This window comes from Acomys russatus, chromosome 8 (assembly GCF_903995435.1).
Source record: "Acomys russatus chromosome 8, mAcoRus1.1, whole genome shotgun sequence".
NCBI classification, from domain to species: domain Eukaryota; kingdom Metazoa; phylum Chordata; class Mammalia; order Rodentia; family Muridae; genus Acomys; species Acomys russatus.
The window spans coordinates 62,122,123-62,145,650 of NC_067144.1; positions in this window are offsets into that span (position 1 = coordinate 62,122,123).

Genomic DNA, 23,528 nt, shown 5'->3' on the forward strand with positions numbered 1-23,528 from the left:
ATAAAATATCGATTGCTATATATGGTTTAATTTTATGCTATTTAATTGGAGCTTCTTTATTACATAGAAAATGTTGCTTACTAGATATTAGGTTTTTATCCCTGATAATATAGCTCCTAAAATAACTTCCCGAAAGAACTCAATAGGAGTTGATCTCATTCATGCTTTTGCAAAAATGATTTTTCTGACCACCATACCCTTAAAATATTTTGGAACAAAAAGAAGTTATTTTTTTTTCCTTTCTCTTTCTTCATATCATCTAATAATGATCTCAGTCTCAGTGTATTTACAGCAGGTTTCTAAGTGAGATTGTTTATATATTTAAAAGTATTCCATAAACAAACAATGTAGGAAGAAAGCATACCAATTAACAAGCCATCACTGATAGTTAACCTCCATGTGTGGATGAGAGTATGGAAGCATTAAAAAATTCAGATAGGAGGTGTCAGAGCCACTGAATCATCATCCTTTTAGCAGTACTGTTTCCGATTTCCTTGGGCAAGCCATTTATTTGATATACAGTCAACTATGTTTCCTCAAGTGGATAATTATACCTTACTGCGTGAATTAAAATTCAGTATCTCACTATATTTATGAACACATTTAAATAAGTTTTGCATTTGCACCTTATTCAGACATATGTTTATATATTCATTTCCTGTTCATTTAATTTGCACAAACAGTTCTGTCCCTTTTGGCTATTAAAAATAATCATTGATAGTGGTTTCCATCCTTTCAATTCTCTTATAAAAATCTGTAATTTTATTCAGAGGGTATAAACAAAAATACTAGACTAGGTAACAATTACAATTACATGATTATCATTAAGCTTTTACACATAATAAATATAAAATGCAAAGGAAATGAATAGCATAGTTTATGTGCTCAGTTTCAAATACTATGAGTCTTATAAAGTAAGAAGAATTTAAATTTAGTCAAACCATTTTCCTAGTGAGAAAAAGGGATGGCTTACTTTTTTATTGCTGCAACAAAGACCCATGATCAAATGCAACTTGGGAGGAAAGGGTTTAAATTTATCTTACAGCTCAGGTAACCATCATTTGGGAAATCTGGGTAGGAATGCAAGATACTAACCTTGAGGCAGAAGCTGAAGCAGAGAGCATGGAAGAACACAACTTACCGGTTTACTCCTTAAGCTAGTTCATTCTGTTTTCTTACATAATCCAAGACCACCTATCCAGGGACCCACTACCACAGTGAACTGGGCCCTCTCACACCTATCAATACTCAAGAAAATGCCTCTTAAGGATGCCTATAGTAAATCTGACGGAGGCTTTCTCAATTGCAATTCCTCTTGTCAGGTAATTCTAGTTTGTGTCAAGTAAACAAACAGAACAGAAACCAATCAGAACAAGGGGTCTGAATGTCACTCACTAAAGAAACATTTTCTTGCATAAATAAAGTCCTGAAAAGGAAAATACAACAACCTAGAAAATAGCCTGGAAAATACAACCTAGCGGGGGGAAAACTGGCTAGCATCAATATGTTAGATAATCAATAGACCTTATGCTGTGTTTTTCCCATTTATTTGCTTGTTTAATCACTTTACAGACTGGTTTCAGGCCCATCCTTCCTCTCCTCCCAGTCCCACACCTTATATTCCCCTCTTTCCATTTCCCCCTCCTCCTGAGAGAAGGAGAGGACCCAAAGGTAGGAATTTAGATCTTATGCCCTCTGCATGTATTACCCTCCATCTTATGGTCCATAATGATGCTTTTTGAGTAAGAAATAACAGTATGCTGGAGGACCTCCTTTCTACTTTGAAACTGAGTTTACTGGTTTTATTTCTAGGTTAGTGTAAAATATTTCCTCTATAAGTTGTTTTAGTTATGGTATCTTATCTCAGCAATTGAAAAATAGTTGATAAAATTGGGGATTGTTTTATAGAAGTAACTTCTCAAATTTGGAGAGATTTTATGTATTTGAATTTCAAATTAAGACTAAAAGGATGTTCATAAGAGTGTGCTATAAATGTTAGAAAAACCTGGGAAATTTGCTTGAAGGACTCAGATTTGCTCACAATGGCCATTACAAAAAGTTGATTTCCACTGTCTGAATTATCATCAAGTGCCATTTTTGCAGTAGTATTGCAAGGGAAAGATTTAATAAATATATTTCTGAGTCTTGAATGTGTCCCAAACCTTGTGTTAGATGTATTAGAAATGAACATATCTAAACACTGCCAATTTTTTCATGGCAAGCTATAACTGGAAAAATGCCTGCCACTAATTTTTCAAGTTTACATTATTCTTCTCTTTTGAATTATAATTATGTCTAGGAAAAAAAGAGTTGAATTTGTTCTACATTTATTCATAGAACTGTACTGTGGGCTGGCAAAAATCTTATGCATTTTGGTTTTTTTTTTTCTTTCTTTTTTTCCTTTTGTTTACTTTTTGAAATTTTGAGACCTGTGTAGCTCTGGCTAGCTTTGAAGATGTGGCAATATTTCTATTTATGCCTTCCAAAATCCCATATTACAGGTGTGAATCACTATCCCCAGTTATTCTCTTATCTTGCTAAGAAAACCTTAGTAATTTTAGGTTCCTTTGATGATATATTCAATTTCCTTAAAACATCCAAAACTACCCAAATACAGTTGCTTACCTTGTCTCATATTTTAAGTTGTTGATATGCATTTTAAATTTTTATTAATATAGAAATAAAGTGTAACATTGCTAACTAATGACACTATTGTTTTTCTACAGAGTAAGACTTAATATTTTACTTGTTTTTAAATACTACTGATAAATAAGTCACATGGAAGGAAAATTCTCCATTTAAAAAGTTTAATAATCTTAAGTAAATAATTTTTGTATGTTGATGAAGCTTCTACTGTTTTCAATCTTAGAACCTTTTCAGGACTTCCACACATATGTGCAAGATGTGGTTATGTTATGTCAGGCAATTTTTTTTTGCAAATATTTACTATATTTTACTCTTATAATCTTTTATCGTGCTTTTGCAAATGACCCCTAAGCTTTGGGAAGAGGGCGTATGAAAAATGTGTGTTCTTTAGGCCTGGATACTCTATGATCTCTTATTTTCTGCATTTTGATCAGTTGTAAGTCTTTGTTTTAACTATCATCTATTTCAAATAAAAGAATATCTGATTAGGGGTGAGATATACAACGATCTATGGGAATATAGATAATAACTCAATATTCCTGATAAATACAGATGAATAAACCCCCACATATACTTGCAAAACAATTGTGTCCTATTTATACTAACCTATATGAAAGCCAGGTGTCCAAAGCATGTAATTCCCTCCCAAATATATATGTATATAATCAATAGAACACATTTTATATAACTATATAGGTGTATATATTAATAATATTATTATTATAATGATGATGATTGTATATCTAAGGACAGAAAACATGTGACCATCTCATTAAATATAGAAAAGACATTTAACAAGATCCAACCTCTGTTTATGACAAAAGTCCTGGAATGATTAGGAATAAAGGGAACCCTTGTCAACATAATAAATGTAAATTTTGTTTAATATAATGCTTGAAGTCTTAGCTACAGCAGTAAGGCAAGGGAAGGAAAATGGGGAATACAAACAAGATACAGGTAACTTAAGTATCTGTATGGGCTGATGATATGTCTCGATACACTAAAAAAACAAAAAACAAAAAACAAAACAAAACAAAACAAAAATAACCTCTAATACATCCACCAGAAAACTCCTATATTTTATAAACCCAGTCAACCATGTAGCAGAATACACCATACAAATCAACACATCATATCAGCAGTATTGTTATACAGCAAGAACAGTATATCAAGAAAGAAATCTTGTAAACTACTCTGTTCTGAGCAGCCTAGCACAAATGCATACCTACACATAGATAAAAATGTATACAATGAGAGCTTTAAGAAGTTATGAAAAGGAATTGATGAAGAGAAAAGGAGGAAATACACCACATGATTATGGATATCTAGAAGTAATAGTGTTAAAAAAAAAATACAACCTGCCAAAGGCAGTCTACAGATTCAATGCAATCATCATAAAAATTTACCACAATTCTTTACAGCAATTGAAAGAAAAAAATCACAGAAAAATTTATGTGAAAGCACAAAAGCCTCAGGATAGTTAAAGCATACATGAATAGTAAAGAGGTCAGCAGAGGTATTTCAGTCTCAGATTACAATTCATACTATAGAACCAGCAGCATAAAAGTACACAATACTGGAATCATTTCTAGACATGAGTAACATATACATATAGCCTAAATCAATATTATTCTTTACATTAAATAGATTTATTTCATACATATATATTTTTGTTTCATTTCACAATAACAGTTCTCAATAATGTGTAAAATTATTATAATATTTTTGGTACCATCTCATTGTAAGTATGTAGCAAAATGAAAATATTCTTTATGATTTTCTATTTACTTTAAGTATAGACTATTTCTTTCTGAAAAGGTGTTCCAAATTAAATTTCAATGTGACAATGTACAACTATGATCACGTTATTCTGACAGTTCTATGAATTGTGTTCATTACTTTGCATACTCAGCCACTAGTATGCCATCATATTTTATAAATCAGTTCTGACAAGCTCTACTATTCGTGGTAACTTTATATAATAATGGAGAACGTAAATGAACCAAAAATAGTGCATTAGAGGCTCCACCACATCTAGGTCAGGGTGGATTGATATATTAATACTGCCAAGTTTATAACTTCCTATATAGTACTTAGATAATTACATCCATGTCCATGTTTTTCTGTATTCAGAATGACACCAGTCTTAAAATAATAAGAAAACAATGTAAAATATGTAAAACTAAGTATAAGCTCAAAAATATTCAGGATTAATAATAGTAACTCTCGCCTTGATTTTATAGTAAATATACTTCAAATGAGTTTTCATACTTCAGATAAATTTTCTAAAGTAATAAATTTTATGAAATTGAATTTATAATATTTCTGGTAGATTTTTAAATGCTTTTCATTTTTTAACTACTTTCAGAGGAAGGACCTATTTAATCTTATGTGTTATCAATATTTCCTTCTTGGTCAGTAGCTTGTGAGCTTTAGATTTTTTTTCTTTTAAGTATGCTTAAATAAAATAGCTGTTTTAATATATTTATCTCTATATTAGTCTTTTTTATGTATATGACCTTTTAAATATGTTTTATTTATCTCTTAAGTATCCCGTACATATGTACAATATGCTTTGTTCATATCCACCCCTCAGTCGCTCCTCTATCTCTCAAGAGTACCTGCATCACATGTTCCTCTCAATTTTATAAACTCTTTTGGTAAACCAGATGGTGCTGCTTATACAGCATAGATAACAGGTTATCACTAGAGCAAGGCCATCCTACTGCAGGCCAATTATCTTACTCATAATGTTGTTCTTTCTATGAAAACTCATACAAACCATCAACTGGTAATCGCTCTGCGGGTTGGGACTCCAAAAGCTTCAGCCCACGAAGCTTGGAAACTGACTATACTCATCTTATGCAGGTTTCTTTTATAAAGCCACAAGTATTGTGAGTTCACGTGTACAACAGACATAGCATTACGTCAATCCTTTCAGAATTCTCATTCTTATAATCTTTCTGCTATATCTACCAGGATGTTCTCTGACACTAGTTAGAGGAGTGTGATGTAGATATCCTATTTAGGGCTAAATACACTAAGATATTTTAAAGTACTATCTATTAATGTTGCATCATTTAGATTTCTATTCACATAATAATGTTATTTTACTTACCCACTTGCTGAAAATACATGATAGATACAGTTCTTGACTTACAGAGAAAGCAATCTCTTGCTCCCATTAATGGTATATTGAGGAAGAAATCCAACTATCATATCAGAAACTACCAAGATTATATAAATATTTAACTTTTTCAGGTAGAAAATTGTCAGCTAAATTAGCAGTTTAAGGATTATCACTTAGAGGTTTCCTATAATGCTTTCTTTCATCATAAAATTAGTCATGGCCAGTATTTGAAAATATAGAAATGTAATAGAGTATGGAAAAGAATCATATAACATAGTATTATATGCCTTAAGATATACTACTACATGCTGTAAAAATCAGGTATTTGCTTTGTCAAAAGTCAATAGTGGGAATAATGTTTTAATGACATAAAATTGCAAGCATACACCTATGTGTGTATGTTTATGCATGCCCTGCTTATATATTTTCATAAAATAACAGTAAGGTAAGTTTCAAATGTTGACAACACTGGTTGACATTTCAGGGAAATATTTTTAGTATAGACGGTCTTGTATTAGTGATAGAGTCTGAGCTGTATGTTTTAAAGCTCTGAACAGTCAAAGAGTTGAAAGAATCATTTATAATGACTGCACAAGTACTGAGGAAACGTTACTCAAAGGAAGTGCTAGAATAAGTCAGATGCAACATCAAGAACAATAGCAGACACATATCTTTAAGGGTTATCAGTTATTTCAATTCTTCTTTGTGCTTCATTTATGGTACTCAAGAGAAAAGGGAGTTGATGTCTAAATGGACTGGCTTCTTTTGAGCTGTTTTGATTGACAGATCAAGTTGTATAACTGTTTATCTCCTGTAACTCTCTCTTCTCATAATTACCTAACACTCAATCATATTTAGGAATAAAATGGTACAAATGGGGCTTCTGCTTAAAGTGCATTTGGGCTAAAGTGTTACCTTGTGATATATACACAGCAAAGTAGTATGGATTGGATACATCTATCACCACTTTATATCCAGATAAAATGGGGAATGATTAAATATGATAAAGTTCTAATATTGAGGGCCTCTTAGAGAAGCATAAACTAATTCCAACTCTAAAATGGAATGAAGATGCAACTGAACACAGGTGAGTAGCCTACATCTCCAATAGGTTGTTAGGTACATTTTTCACAGAGGAGGTTGTACACATAGGAATGTGGGCAAAGGTCTCAAATCTGTCAAGTTCACTATTAGAAAAAGTGTATTTGCAGAATCCAAACTGAGTGGAGTCCTGAATTATCGCTGCTTGGGTAGCTCATATTATGAGTTCTCTGTGAATCACTCAAAGTAGTCTTTCTACATTTATGATAGGCTGATTAGGAATTTTGATTATATTTGCAACTTGGATCTCCATTGTGGGTGACCCAGTATTCACAAAGTGGAGATATTTGTATAATTTTTATTGAGGAAGAAAATGACATTATTTTTCTTACCATCTCAATTCAGTAATGTCTTCATTTCACATATTGAATTTTCCAGTTTAAAATTCTCACCTACTCTCTTATATAGTTTAATATTTTATCTCATTTTACTTTATCTTATAGTGATGTATAATGCATTTTATTCATATTCACCCATCCCCAAGTTCTTTCAGATCTCCCCTGATACTCTTTATCATTTATATTATTACAGTAAAACTTTCTTCATTCTTTAGATATTTTCAGTATATGGACTAAATTTTATTTTACAACTTCAATTTGCTAAATATTTAAACTTTTTCTTAATTATTTCTTAGGTGACAGAACTCATTTTTAACTCAGAGCATTTCAGTTCAGATTTCTATTTTTAATGTGAAAGTGTGCAATTTTTACAAATATGAAACAATTTCCTTTTTCTTTGTCCATCTCTAAAAGTATAATATTTTTATGCTACTGAGGCAGTCCTTGAACTCTGAGGTTCAAATAGTTGTACAGTCTTGGCCTCTCAAGAAAAAGGGATTATAAATGTTATATCTAGGGACCAAAAAGAATTGTCCAATATTTACCTAATGGTACTGATTTACACTCATTTTGGCCATGATTTTTCAAACACCCAGAGTTTCATCATATGTGCTCTATCAAATATCTTGAACTTCCGACTTTTTCTCCTTTATTAAAATAGTTTGTTTTCTCATATAGACTATTCTGATTATGGTTTCCTCTCTCTCTACTACTCTGAGATCCTCCCTACATCTCCGACTCCAAATTTACTCCATTTTGCCCATCATTGAGAAACAAACACTTCTATGGGATAATAATAAAATTGTTTTGATCATAGTGTTTTACTGAGAGAAATAGGAACATAAAGAATACAACCGTGCTACCTGCATTCTAAATGTTTATATTTATTCTCATAGATGTTTGTTGTTCTCAGATTTCAGCAGACCATGCTAGTTGAGTTTATAGCATCAAAGAAGACCTGATACTTGTCTGAAAAATTTTTTGCAGTTGATGACTTCAGAGAGAGAGAGAGAGAGAGAGAGAGAGAGAGAGAGAGAGAGAGAGAGAGAGAGAGAGAGAGAGAGAGAGGTGTTTTCTCTGGTGCCATGGCAAATGATGGCTGCCCATGTAGTAGATGTCCTCAGTCACGTTTACACCCACAGACCTATTCGAGCAATTGGACTTAGAATGTGTTAAAATTAAAAATAACAAGCTAGATAAAACATGTGGTGATGATCCTAAGAGTAGTTTGATGACGGAGGGTTTGGGTGGGTGTGATTAAATTGCCTTGTAACAAGACATGGAATTTTAAAAAATTAAATAAAAACTGAAAAAAAAAATGAAGCTGGAAGACAGATATATTGTGAGGCAGGTGTAGAAGTTGGGTGAAAGGAATGTAGGGTACATGTAATAAAAGTGAATTGTGTAAATCTATGAAATTTCAAACAGTAAGTAACATACACAACACACACACACACACATACACAAACACACACACACACACACACACACACACACACACACACACACACACACACACTATAAGTTTTGAATTTCTCCCAGAGGATAAAAATATTTTACTTATCCATTAGGAGTCAACAAGATACATTTCCTCTTAATTACCCATTATAGAATAATGTTTCTATTGTCCACATTATTAATCATCAATAATTCATTAGATTTCTGTTCTCTAGCACAGATATGTACTTGCTGCATAACAAATGATGAACCAGACGTACAAAAAGAATTGTACTTGTGAAAAATATTTCTAAATTTTATTCTGTATAAAAAAGGTAGCAAATCTTATAAATAAGAATTTTATTTATATATTTTATTTATATATACTTATAAATATATAAATAAGAAATTATATATATTTACCACAGTCAGCAAAACTTAATGTTGTGATGTTATTAGCTCTCTAATTAATTTATCTGACACAGAATCTTTTATATATTTCCAGCTTTACATCTATTAGATATATTACAACAGTTACTAAAATTGATTTTTCACATTTTAAGGTTCTATTTAAAGAAAAAAAAATGCAATAAAGGACATTTCTTCATTAGAAAACTTAGCTTGCTTGCTTTACTATTCTGAATTACACATCTCCATTCCACATAAAGTGCACATGTCCATGATTCATTTTTAGCACCTCTTAAAGTAAATAACTGTTAGTGCCTTCTTGTTACAGACAAGAAACAGAGGTGTGCAAACAAACTCAAGGTTAATCCCAGGTGTTAGAAAAACTTAAAAAGGACACACAGACAGAACAACATGACCTCATGCTTAGATGTATTATTTGGATTACCTTAGACTACATTATGCAGTTTTCTTACAGAAGTAATATTATAAAATGGATAATTCAATATGCTTGAAAACAAATTCAACATATTTTAGCAGAGTATATTAGAAAGTATTTGAAAAGATCTTTAAATCACCTAAACAGCTGCTTTTTTGAAGTATAGTATTATTTTCTCTAGTACTGCAATTGCACTCTCTCTTCTGCAATAGAATGAATGTTTGTATGATAGCCATAATTTCCAAAGGCAGAAAAAAAATTAAATTCAGGTGACTTTGCTGGGGCATTGCCAAATAATGACATTTTTATTTTGGCATTCACCATTATGCTGTGTTACAAGCAAACAAAATTAAGTTACTTAAATGTTTGAGAAAGAGCTCATGACTATATGAATAACAAGTACAGGAACTAGAAGCCAACAGGATATAACTGAAGGAAAGAGCAAGGCAATATATACAATAGCATGTGTGCATTTCAACCTTTCCACTACAGTATTGAAAGAAGTTATCAGTGAAGTATCTGTGTAGATGAAATAATGAAAGAAAAATAAGTCAGTGTTGTAGACCTACTCCAAAGGTATAACAGGATTATAAATGAAATCGTTAAATTTCTTTTGATTTTGGTCTATGTGATATTATATTCATTAAGTTCAAAATAAATATTGTGTCAAAACTTTACAAATATTAACCTTGACCTCTCAAAAAATTCCACAACGCGAAGGTTGGGGAATGAGGTCAGTCAATAAAGTGCTTATTAAACAAATAATAGGACCAGAGTTTAGATATTCAGAATGATAATTTTTTTAAATGCCAGACATAATGAGATGTACCTGATGTCCTAATTTCAAGAACAAAGAAACAGGTAGATTCTTTGCATTTGTTGGTCAGCCAGTCTCTGTGAATCAATGAGCTCCAGATTGGATTGGCCATGTCACAAAAGTGAATTTTCAGTTTCTTTTTCTCATTAACCACCAGATAGATTGTATAGAAAATGAAAAATTGTCCTTTTACAGTGCCACAGAAAAACAATATTGTAGAGGATCTTCTGTATCTATAAGGAAAGGATGCTGGCATTAGTCAGATAGCTATGTGATCTCTGCTGACAATAGAGAGCTAGGAAGATACAGTACAGATACCTTACTGTAGAACAGCATATCTCAAGCTGTGGGCTGCCATCACTTTGGGATTCTAAGGACTCTTGCACAGGCGCCACATATGACCATCAAAAGAAACAAATATTTACATTACAATTCATAAAAGTAGCAAAATAACCATTATGAAGCAGTAGCGAAAATAATTCTATGGTTGGGGGTCACCACAACATTAGGAAGGTTGATAAACACTGTGGTAGAGTATTTCCCAGCATCTCGATGTAACTGAGAAAATACAGGTCATAGTGACTGATTTTCCATTTCATATTAAAGAAAATAGTAATTATTTATGGAATTTAAACAAATTAGGATGTTTCTGCCTCTGTCCATATTTTTTCAAATTGCATAAAGAGTCATGTGCATTTGTGTCATGCCCCATAAAATTGTTATGATAATATACTACACATTGATTAGATGATTCCAGGATGTGTTTTAGATTCTCTATTCTAAATAAGTGGTTTGATTCTGAAATATCACTTTGAAGGAAATTTTCAAGTTTTATTTTCTTTAGGAACAATGATTTGTTGAAGAATACTTTCTACAAGGAATTTGAGAAGGGCGTTTACATAAGATAATTAAAAACTTGCCTAGATGTATTTTCACACACACACACACAGAGGTATATATCTGCCATTCCAGCTTGAAAACAGAAAAAAAACCATTAGTTTACAGAACCTGAAAAGGGGCCTTAGAGAGCAGTAAGAGAAGATGAACTCATCAGTCTGAGCAACCAGAGGACTGGGCCTTGAGCAGCCCTTGGTACTAAACTCAATTGTAACTCAGGAGTAGTCCAATGAATGGTGTATGAAAAACCTAAGACTCCTCTTGTAGTTCAACAAAAATAAAAAGTAGATCATAATATTTGAATTTCCACAAGTTTCATTTTAATTTTAGAAACTCTATATTTAATGATACCAAGTTAAATTGAGCAAAAATGTCATGATGACTATTATGTTCTTAATCTGTAATGTATGTTTTGGAAATAATGAACTGTATTTTCCCAGCGTGTGACTACACCATGAAGCCTGAGCAACTCAGTTAGTTGTTGGTACAGAGTCTTTCAGGTCACTGGGATACCACTTAGGAAATTAGCCATCATTATGCTCAATGATACTGTTGTGCTTAACATAAAGGTCAACATACCATTTAGAAAATGTTAGTTCCTGAGAGAGATTTCTCAGCTGTAATCATTATTTACACTAGAGTGGACTAGATAGCTGTTTGTATTTTCCTGTACTGTGGTAAATAAGAGAGTACTTTTGATTTATATGAAGAGATATTAGCAAATATTTGAAAAAAATAAACCTGATTTTTTCTACAGATGATCCAAAAGTAGTTTATTTCTAATTTCTAAAGAATAAATATTTGTATAATTTTATATTAAAAATAATAATTGAGAGTTAAAGTTCTGTACTTTATTTATATTAAAATATAATTATTTACTTTATAATACATTAAATACATAATGAAAATATTCCTCAATATTTATGCAAGGACAATAAGCAATTATTTATACATGTTACATATTATAATGAGAAGGCTATATTGCCTAATCCTACTGAATGTGTTAATAGAGAATATTGAAATCAATATAAAATAAATGAAGTTTTATAATGCAAAAAAGAATGAGGAACTAATCAAAAGGAAAAATAAAATAATTCAAAGCATGTTACCTTTAATGAGCATATGTCAACTGCACATATATAGTGTGCAACACTGTGATTTCATACTTTCTACAATCTTTAAGATTATAATTTGATAATTATCATTTTCTTCTCCTTATATATTATTACATCTCCTTGCTCTTCAATGACTCTCTTTCAGTTTTTCATATGATACAGAACAGGTGGTTGTAAAATATTCTTCTTAGTGATCTATAAAAAAATAAGATATTTTCCTGCTCTCTGATTGCATTTGGGTAGGATTTATACATCCTTTCTACCCCTACACTCTTAATTAATCTTTCAATATTTTAGTACTATGTGTTTGCTAGAAAGGATTTTGTTTTACTAGGGTTGGGGATCTGTATAAAAAATATAGTCCCGATTATACTAAAGTATATCTGAACCAAAGTACTCAATATAATAGTTTACAGTCAGATATCAGCAAAATTATTCTAAGAAACTGTTAGTTTTGAGAGACTGTATTCAAACACAAAGACATAGAGAAAAAAGTGGTAAAACCATGAGAAGTCAAATGCTGATATTAATCTCAGAAGAAGTAAAAGCAGCCAAACACATTTTAGATAAACATGTTAAGCAAAATCAGCTACTGTAGAAAAGGACATTGACTGAGCAAGCTTCCAAGATGACAAGATCTCTGCTATGGAGACATCAAAGAACACAATTGTGAATTCAAAACAAAATCAGTAAATTCACAATTATAATAGAGCATATCAACATTTCTCTTAGTGATTAATAGATGATTAGTTAAACACTCAGCAGGAGAACAGGGGAACTGAACAGCACAATTAAATATAACTATCTCATTGTATACATGTAAACTCAGGCTAGAGAAAACCATCTCTACCATTTATGCATCCATGTAAAATAAGAATTAAGAGCAATTTCTTGATTTACTACATTACATACTGCTTTTTTTCTTTCTATTTATTTTTGTTCTTCCTTCCTTCCTTCCTTCCTTCCTTTCTTTTTCTATCTTTCTTTCTAATAGTTGCCATATGTGGAGTTCATCTCCTGTTGTGGCAGCCATAGGAGAGGAGAAGCCTTGGCTCTGTGCTATACCATGACCATGGGCCTCAACAAGGGCCACAAGGTGATTTAGAGCTTCAGAAAGCCAAGACACAGCTGGCACCAGGGGTGCCTCACCAAGAACATCATGTTCATTCCAGACATGATTCAGGATACAGGAGAGGTATTCAAGGTGACCAAGGACAAGCATAACCCCAGGTTTATCAAGAAGAGGGTAGGCATGCACATGCATGCCAACAGGAGTGTAGGAGGTAAGCAGTGTGATGGTGGCCATGAGGCAGGCCTCAGCCTAGGACTGATTGGCTGCCCTGCTTCCTAGCCCTGTAAATCTTTATGGTGCACACTTGTGTTGACGTTGAAATCAATATAAGAAACAGAGATAAAAATCTTCTTGGAAACTTTCAGATTTGTAAGTTGTACTTAAGTAATCTAAAATCAGAAAGGAAAATTGTCTATACACAAATGATGAAAATAAAACAATAGTGTACATGGTAGATAAATAAGCTATAGAAGGGTGACTTTAATGGTATTCAATACATACTAGATAAAGATTCAGATTAAGAATTTTAATAAACATAACAATATGAGTGTCATGCAAATGTGTGTAGTGATAACCATCACAATAGAGAAAAATAAAGGAAAAAAGCAAGAACACAGTGGGGAATATCACTAAGATTTAGTGAATGTTAGAAAAACAAATCTGCCTGAGTTGGTTAGCTACTCTAATGCAAAAATCATCAAAACACTCTAGTTCAATTCCACTCCAATTCCCAAAACATAACAGAATCTCCTTGACACTGGGAACCCATAATTTGTAATGTGCAAATAAAAATGTTCCGTGCACATGAGTGAAAGGATGGAAGATGCTGAGATACATAATCCCATGTAGACAAAATTATGGCAATCACTGGCTGGAGCCTTGGGTGAGTGAGGTGCTAAAGAGTGCTCATGGCCCCATTATCCCACACTCATACTGAGAAGGATACATGAGCAACAGCCACAGCCTGAGCACACTGGTCACAATTAGTGCCTGTGCCTCAGGCTGTCATGCACACATGCCTCTATTATAATTTTATGAGGTGATTGAATGGTAAGTGCATTGGCAGTTGGGAAGAAAATAAGCTTGAATCACCAGCAATCGGATATGTAGATTTACAATTAATGGCCAATAGTTAAAAACCATCACCCTCTTCACTTGTTTTAGTATCATAATCTTTAACGCTTTATTTGAAGGCATTTCTTAATTTAGTACTGTAAGGGAGCATCTTGTTTCAGCAGTTAGAGAGGAGTTATTTATGACATTTATTAGCAATATGGAACAAATAAAATTTATAGATGTATGTTGTTGGTAATTAAGTAAAACAGAAAATGCAAACTATATAGTTTTATATACCTAATGTATCTTTTCTCAATTTGAGTTTCATTTTCAAAATTATACTATTAAAAGTAAATGGACATAACCATATATGGGAAATTAATGCATACTTATAATAGAGATAACAGCTTTTATTGAGTGAGATGATTATTTTTATAACCCAATTAAATTTCAGAGTGAGTGTTCCTTCATTACTGAGATTAGATTTTCTTTAATCAGAAAGTTCATATATTTTGCTTCTTCAAAGTTTATGCCTGTGCAATGTACATTTAGAAAATGAAGGCAAAAGTACAAATGCTGTGTTATCATATATTCTGAAAAAAGTTAACATTTGTTCTTGTTTATTTTAACCCCATACAATATAGCGTTTTCTTGATCACTGCTACTTAAAACAAAGTGAGGTGGCAAAGAGCACTTCTGGATAAAAGCATTCTGCCTGCTGAATTTTTAAGACTCGATATATTTATACAGCATGGATTCTCAGCCTGGAAAGAAACTTAAAACCTATTCTGAAGACAAGAATTAATCTCTCAGGATGTGAACTTATTTATTGAATTTAACCATTTGATAGTTAACACACTCTCATCAAATGTGTTGCTTTCTTGAAGTTACTATTTTGTTCCAATTTAGAAACTTAGTTAATTAACTGTTATTCTATAAAAATAGGTACCAATAATCCATGTAAAACATTAATAAACTGCTCATTTGGGAAGCATCTTGATACATCTTGCATTAATGCCTTAACTCACTTTCCATATGGACTGCAGCCATCTTCTTCTTCTCCTCTCTGCTTGCCCTCACATTGTCTCTTCCTCCATTGCACCATTCCCTTTTATTCCAAGAAAGGGAGACCCTGCCTCCATCATGGATGAGTAAGTTTGAAAGTTATATTTAGGGATTCGCAAGATGGCGTCGGCCACTATGCACCATAGCTGATCTACTTGGAGGTGACCAGGGATGTGAATGGAGCCAAAGACTGCGGGATTTTGAGAACTGTAGGTGAGTGGGGCCCCAAACTCTGCAGACCACCAGTGGGTCTATCCCCGGGACAAGCAACAGCCCGGAGGTGCTAAACGCACACCACAAATTCTGAAACGGAATCCACAACCAAGCTGCAGCCGGCACATAAAACCCAAACTCGCCATTTGGGGAGGGGATTTTCTGGAGCCCCCAACCTGAGGAATCTCAGCGAATAGAGTGAAACTACCATTGAACCTCGCCATCCACACCACGCCAAACTGCGGAGGTCACCTGCCTAGCCCGAGTGGAAACACAGGTGGTGGGACTCACCAAAACCAGCTAGAGCTGGCGGGTAGCTCGCGCTCCGTGCCCTGGGCCCAATCTGAACCCAGACACAAAAGATTGACCCTGCAAACAGGGGCAGTTAGAAACCAGCGTGGACTGCTCCCACAGCCCAGTGGGACTGCCCACATTATTGGGAGACGTGGGTCTTGCTTGTGGCGTCTAACTGCAGATCTAAAGCGAGCTGGGAGCATTCTGGCTGTCACTGGTGGAAAGAGAAGATACAGGGGATTCCTGCCAGTGGTCTGAATCACCATTGTAGCCAGCGTGCACCTGGGCTGCCCGCACCTGGGCTGCCCGCACTGAACCGGCACTCCCCAAACAACAGAACCTAACTGGGTCCATTCTGGTGGGTGTGACAGGACCTCCCACGATATAGGGAGCTGTGGGTCATGCTTGCAGGGCCTAATTGCTGACCTAAAGCCAGCGGGGAGTATCCTGGTTTTCACTGGCAGAAAGAGAAGATACAGGGGATTCCCACCAGTGGTCTGAATTGCCACTGTAGCCAACCACCCGCCCGGGCTGCCGGCAATGACCCGGCACTTCCCAAACAACAGGACCTAGCTGGGTCCATTCTGGCAGGCGCGATAGGACCTCCCATGACATAGGGAGCTGTGGGTCATGCTTGTAGGGCCTAACTGCTGACCTACAGCGAGCTGGGAGTATACTGGCTGTCACTGGCAAAAAGAGAAGATACAGGGGATTCCAGCCAGTGGTCTGAATCACCATTGTAGCCAACCACCACCCAGGCTGCCGGCACTAAGCCAGCACCCTCCAAACAGCAGAACCTAGCTGGGTCCATTCTGGCGAGCACGACAAGATCTCCCATGATATAGGGAGCTGTGGGTCGTGCTTCCAGGGCCTAACTGCTGACCTACAGTGAGCGGGGAGTATACTGGCTGTCACTGGCAGAAAGAGAAGATACAGGGGATTCCAGCCAGTGGTCTGAATTGCCATTGTCTGGGAGTGTCCGGACTTACAGGGGCGTGGAAATTGCTGCCTCCTTGGATACTGCCAGTGGCCTGAAACCATATTGTCTCTGGCCCACCAGGCACTGATCCTATAATCTCCAACAGGCAGATCCTAGCTGGGTCAGCTCCTGCAGACCCAGCAAGAACTCCCAAATTCATGGGAGAGGCTGCATTCTCCTACAGAGTAAAGAGGCAGAGCTAGAAGACAGCTGCAGCCCAGAAGATCTGATCCACCTGGTGTCTTGGCTACAAAGCACAGGAAGGACAGGCAGCTGGGATCAACCTACACAACCAGAGAGCTTGTGTGCTGACCTTACTCTAGAGCCCAAAACTGCTGGTCTGAATTACAGCAGTAAGGTGAAAAGGCCCAAACAGAAACCTACTTTGCAAGACTTAGCCTGGAGCCTAAGGTGTTGAGAAAAACCTCCACGAGTAGAACCTGAATCACCTGCCTGGTCCAGGGAAATACTCCTTGATCCCCACAGGCAAGGGTACCCTACCTACAATCAGGCATCAACTATCCACTCTCAAACAGGGAAGGTCACTACAAACCACCTCCCAACACCAGAGTCACCAAAATGACAAGAGGACAGTGAAAGAATGCTAACAAAACCCAAAACAGGTTGGCATCTCCAGATCCCAGCAATCCCAATGAAAACAACCTGGAGAACCCAACAACAATTGATATACAAGAAAATGACCTCAAATCCTTAGTAAGTAAGATGATAAGGGAAGAAACAAATAAAATCTGTAACAAATGCAGGAGGAGGCAAACAAGAGGGCTGAGGATTTAAAAGAGTCATATAAAGAGGCATTTGAAGAATTTCAGAAAAATACAAATAACCAGATGAAGGAAATCATTAAAACAGTTCAAGACCTGAAGATAAGGATGGAAGCTATCATAAAGGAACACATGAAAGAAAAACGTGATCAAGAAGCATCAGAAAAGAAAGCAAGCATCTCAGAGGTGGCCTTATCTAACAGCTTGCAAGAAATAGAAGAATGAATATCAGGACTTGAAGATACAATCGCAGAACTGGAAACATCCATCAAGGAAAATTCTAACTCTGAAAAGTGCCTGACACAGAGCATTTAAGAAATCAGGGACATCATGAAAAGACGAAACTCGAGAATAATAGGGGTAGGGGAAAGAGAAGGCAACCGACTCCACAGCCCAGAAAACATCTTTAATAGAATAATAGAAGAAAATTTCCCCAATTTGAAGAAGGAGGTGCATATGAGCATACAAGAGGCGTACAGAACACCAAATAGAATAGACCTGAAAAGAAAATCTTTCCTCCACATAATAATAACAACACAAAATATACAGAACAAAGAAAAAATATTAAAAGCAGTAGGGGAAAAAGGCCGAGTAACATACGAAGGCAAACCCATCAGAATTACTCTGGACTTCTCAACAGAGACCATGAAAGCCAGAAGGGCCTGTACAGAGGTTCTGCAAACCCTAAGAGAACACAGATACCAGGCAAGATTACTATGTCCAGCAAAATTATCAATAACCATTGACAGAGAAAACAAGATATTCCATGACAAAAACAAATTCAAACAGTACCTAGCCACTAATCCGGCTTTACAAAAGTTACTAGAAGGAAAACTCCACCCCAATGAGTCAAACTACAACCAAAACTACATAGGAAATAGGTAACTATACCATCGCAAAATCACAACCTCACAAAATCTCGACTCTTACAAATGCCAAAAATGAAAGGACTTAGCAATCACTGGTCATTAATATCTCTCAACGTCAATGGTCTCAATTCTCCAATAAAGAGACACAGATTAACTGAGTGGATGCATAAACATGACCCAACATTCTTCTGCATTCAAGAAACACATCTCAACCACAAGGACAGCCATTGCCTCAGAGTAAAAGGCTGGGGAAAAATATTCCAAGCAAATGGTCACAAGAAACAAGCTGGGGTAGCCATTCTAATATCTAATAAAATAGACTTTCAACCAAAATTAATCAAAAGGGATGAGGAGGGACACTTTGTACTCGTCAAAGGTAAAGTCAATCAGGAAAACATCACGATTTTGAACATCTATGTTCCTAAAACAAGCGCTCCCACATTTGTAAAAGAGTTATTAACAAAGCTTGAACCACTCATCAATACCCACACATTAATAGTGGGAGACTTCAACACCCCACTTTCACTCAAGGATAGGTCTTTGAATCAAAAACTAAGCCGGGAAATAACCTCAGTAATCAATGTCATGAAGCAAATGGATCTAACAGATATCTACAGAACTTTCCACCCAAACGCTAAGGAGTATACCTTTTTCTCAGCTCCCCATGGAACGTTCTCTAAAATTGATCACATAGTTGGTCACGAAACAAACCTCAACAGATACAAGAAGATTGAAATAATACCTTGTATCTTATCAGATCATCATGGTCTAAGGCTAGACTTCAACAGCAACAGAAATAACAAAAAGCATACTAACATGTGGAAACTAAACAACTTTCTACTTAATGACACATGGGTCATGGAAGAAATAAGGGAAGAAATAAAAGACTTCCTGAAATTCAATGAAAATGATGGAACAACATACCCGAATTTGTGGGACACATTGAAAGCAGTGCTAAGAGGAAAATTCATAGCACTCAGTGTCTTTAAAAAGAAAATGGAAACATCCCACATAAACAACTTAACAACACATCTGGAAGCTCTAGAAAAAAAGAAGCAGAAACACCCAAGAGGAGTAGACGCCTAGAAATAATCAAACTCAGGGCTGAAATCAATAAATTAGAAACAAAGAGAACAATCCAAAGAATCAACAAAACCAAGAGCTGGTTCTTTGAGAAAATTAACAAGATACACAAACCCTTAGCCAATCTAACTAAAAGACAGAGAAACATTATCCAAATAAACAAAATCAGAAATGAAAAGGGAGACATAACAACAGACACTGAAGAAATACAAAGAATCATAAGAACCTATTTTAAAGGCATTTATGCCACAAAAATTGAAAAACTAAGTGAAATGGACAATTTCCTCAACCGATTCCATTTGCCAAAATTGAATCAAGAACAGATAAACAAATTAAATAGCCCTATTTCACCTATAGAAATAGAAGCAACCATTGATAGTCTCCCAACCAAAAAAAGCCCAGGGCCAGATGGTTTCAGCGCAGAATTCTACCAGTCCTTCAAAGAGGAGCTAATACCGATACTATTAAAGCTATTTCAAAAGATAGAAATGGATGGAATATTACCAAATTCATTCTATGAGGCCACAGTCACATTGATACCTAAACCCCACAAAAACCCAATAAAAAAAAGAGAATTTCAGACCAATTTCTCTTATAAACATTGATGCAAAAATACTCAACAAAATACTTGTAAAGCGAATACAACAGCATATCAAAGACATCACTCACCATGACCAGGTAGGCTTCATTCCAGGCATGCAGGGATGGTTTAACATATGGAAATCCTTCAATGTAATCCACCATATAAACAAACTGAAAGAGAAAAACCACATGATCATCTCTTTAGATGCAGAAAAAGCATTTGACAAAATCCAACACCCATTTATGTTTAAAGTTCTTGAGAGAGCGGTAATACAAGGCACTTATCTAAACATAATAAAGGCTATATACAGCAAACCAATAGCCAACATTAAATTAAATGGAGAGATACTCAAGGAAATCCCTCTAAAATCGGGGACCAGACAAGGCTGCCCACTTTCCGCATATTTCTTCAATATAGTTCTTGAAGTTCTAGCCAGAGCAATAAGACAGCAAAAGGAGATCAAGGGGGATCCAAGTGGGAATGGAAGAAGTCAAATTATCCCTATTTGCAGATGATATGATAGTGTATATAAGTGACCCTCAAAATTCCACCAGAGAACTCCTACAGCTGATAAACACCTTCAGCAAATTGGCAGGATACAAAATTTACTCAAAAAAGTCAGTAACTTTCCTATATACAAATGACAAACAGGCAGAGGAAGAAATTAGGAAAATTACTCCCTTCACATTAGCTACAAGCAATATAAAATATCTAGGAATAACCCTAACCAAGCAAGTGAAAGACCTATTTGAAAAAAACTTTAAATCTCTGAAGAAAGAGATTGAAAATGACATCAGAAGATGGTGGGATCTACCTTGTTCGTGGATCGGGAGAATTAACATAGAAAAGATGGCCATCTTACCAAAAAAAATTTATAGGTTCACTGCAATCCCTACCAGAATACTGACAAAATATTTTGAAGATATTGGAAGAACAATTCTCAACTTCATATGGAGAAACAAAAAGCCCAGAATAGCAAAAACGATCTTATACAATAAAAGATCCTCGGGAGGAATCTCCATACCTGATCTCAAGCTGTACTATAGAACAACAGTAATTAAAACAGCATGGTACTGGCACAGCAATAGGCTAGTGGATCAATTGAATCGAACTGAAGACCCAGAGATGAATCCACACACATTTGGTCACTTGATTTTTGACAAAGAAGCCAGATCTATTCAATGGAAAAATGATAGCATCTTCAACAAATGGTGCTGGTCTGACTGGATGTCTACATGTAGAAAAATGCAATTAGACCCCTATTTGTCGCCATGCACAAAACTCAAGTCCAAGTGGATTAAAGACTTCAACCTAAAAACAGAGACATTAATCCAGTTAGAGGAAAAAGTGGGAAGACTCTGGAACACATAGGCACAGGAGACAACTTCCTGAACAGAACACCAACAGCCCAGGCCTTAACATCAACAATTAATAAATGGGACCTCATGAGGCTGAGAAGCTTCTGTAGGGCAGGTGACACTGTCAAGAGAACAAAGCAACAGCCTACAGACTGGGAAAAGAACTTCACCAACCCTTCATCTGACAAAGGTCTAATATCCAAAATACATAAAGAACTCCAGAAATTAAGCACCACCAAACCAAATAACCCAATAGAGAAATGGGGCTCAGAACTAAACAGAGAATTCTCAACAGAGGAATATCAAATGGCTGAGAAACACTTAAAGAAATGCTCAACCACATTAGTCATCAGAGAAATGCAAATCAAAACGACACTGAGATTCCATCTTACACCCATCAGAATGGCTAAGATCAATAACTCAACTGACACCACATGCTGGTGAGGATGTGGAGAGAGAGGAACACTCCTTCATTGCTGGTGGGAATGCAAACTAGTACAACCACTTTGGAAATCTATCTGGTCCTCTCTCAGAAAAATGGGAATAGAGCTTCCTCAAGAACCAGCTATTTTACTCCTTGGAATATACCCTGAAGATGCACTACCACACAACAGGGACATATGTTCAACCATGTTCATAGCTGCCTTATTCATAATAGCCAGAACATGGAAACATCCTAAGTGTCCCTCAGTATAAGAATGGATAAAGAAACCGTGGTACATTTACACTATGGAATACTACTCAGCTATTAAAAACAAGGAATTTCTGAAATTTGTGGACAAATGGATTGAACTAGAAATTATCATAACGAATGAGTTCACCCAGAATCAAAAAGAGTTAAATGGTATATACTCACTTATATGGAGTCACTAGTCTAAGGGGTACGTCCTCATGGAAAACTTTACCTACCAGGAAAATGGGTCAGAGGGGAGGACATCCTATTGAGACTTTAGGTGTGAGAAGCCTGGGAGAATGAGGAAATAGAAGGATCCAGAGGGTCCTGGAAAACTACAGGTGGGTCTGGGCCCTGGGGTCCTCCTCAACCTATGACACCAGTCAAGGAAAATATATAGGCAGTAAACTTCGAACCCCTACCCAGACTAGCCGATGGACAGGACATTGTCCACCGTTAATTGGAGAAGGAGATCTGACTTTCATACAAACTCTGGTGCCCCATATTTGACCATGTCCCTGGTGGCACTCAGAGGAAGGATAATAGGTCATCAAGAAGAGACTTGATACCCTATGAGCATATACAGGGGGAGGAGGTCTCCCTCAGTCACATACATATGGGTGGGTAATGGGGGGAAGCGGGAGGGAGTGAGGAATGGGAGAATACAAGGGATTTGCTAACAACTGAGATGTAATTTGAATATATTAATAATAAAAAAATTGTTAAAAAGAAAGTTATATTTAGAATAACACTGTGAGTTTGTGACTTCTTTTATACGTGCAAAATGTGTTAAAACTATTAGTCTCTCCCATGCTCGTGTTGCCTCTGAATAAGTTGCTTTTTATCAGGACCTTCATGTTTCTTTATGTGTGTTTGATCAATGTTTGTTGATAATTGCTTGTTGATATCAGACACTAAATTACTAATTTTGAAGTAAGTGGCATGTGTTAGTTAAATTATATTTAATCCTATATAAATTAATCGTTTATTCTTTAGTTCCACTCAGAAATCCAAATACCAGAACCTGAAGCTATGGCTCAGTTGTTGAAAGTGTTTTCTGCTCTCATCCCAGATCCTGGTTGGCTCAGAACCACCTTTGACTTCAGTCCCTGGAGACCCAATGCTCTCTTCTGTCCCCCACAAACTCCAGCAAGAAAGTGGTGCACATAAACTCAT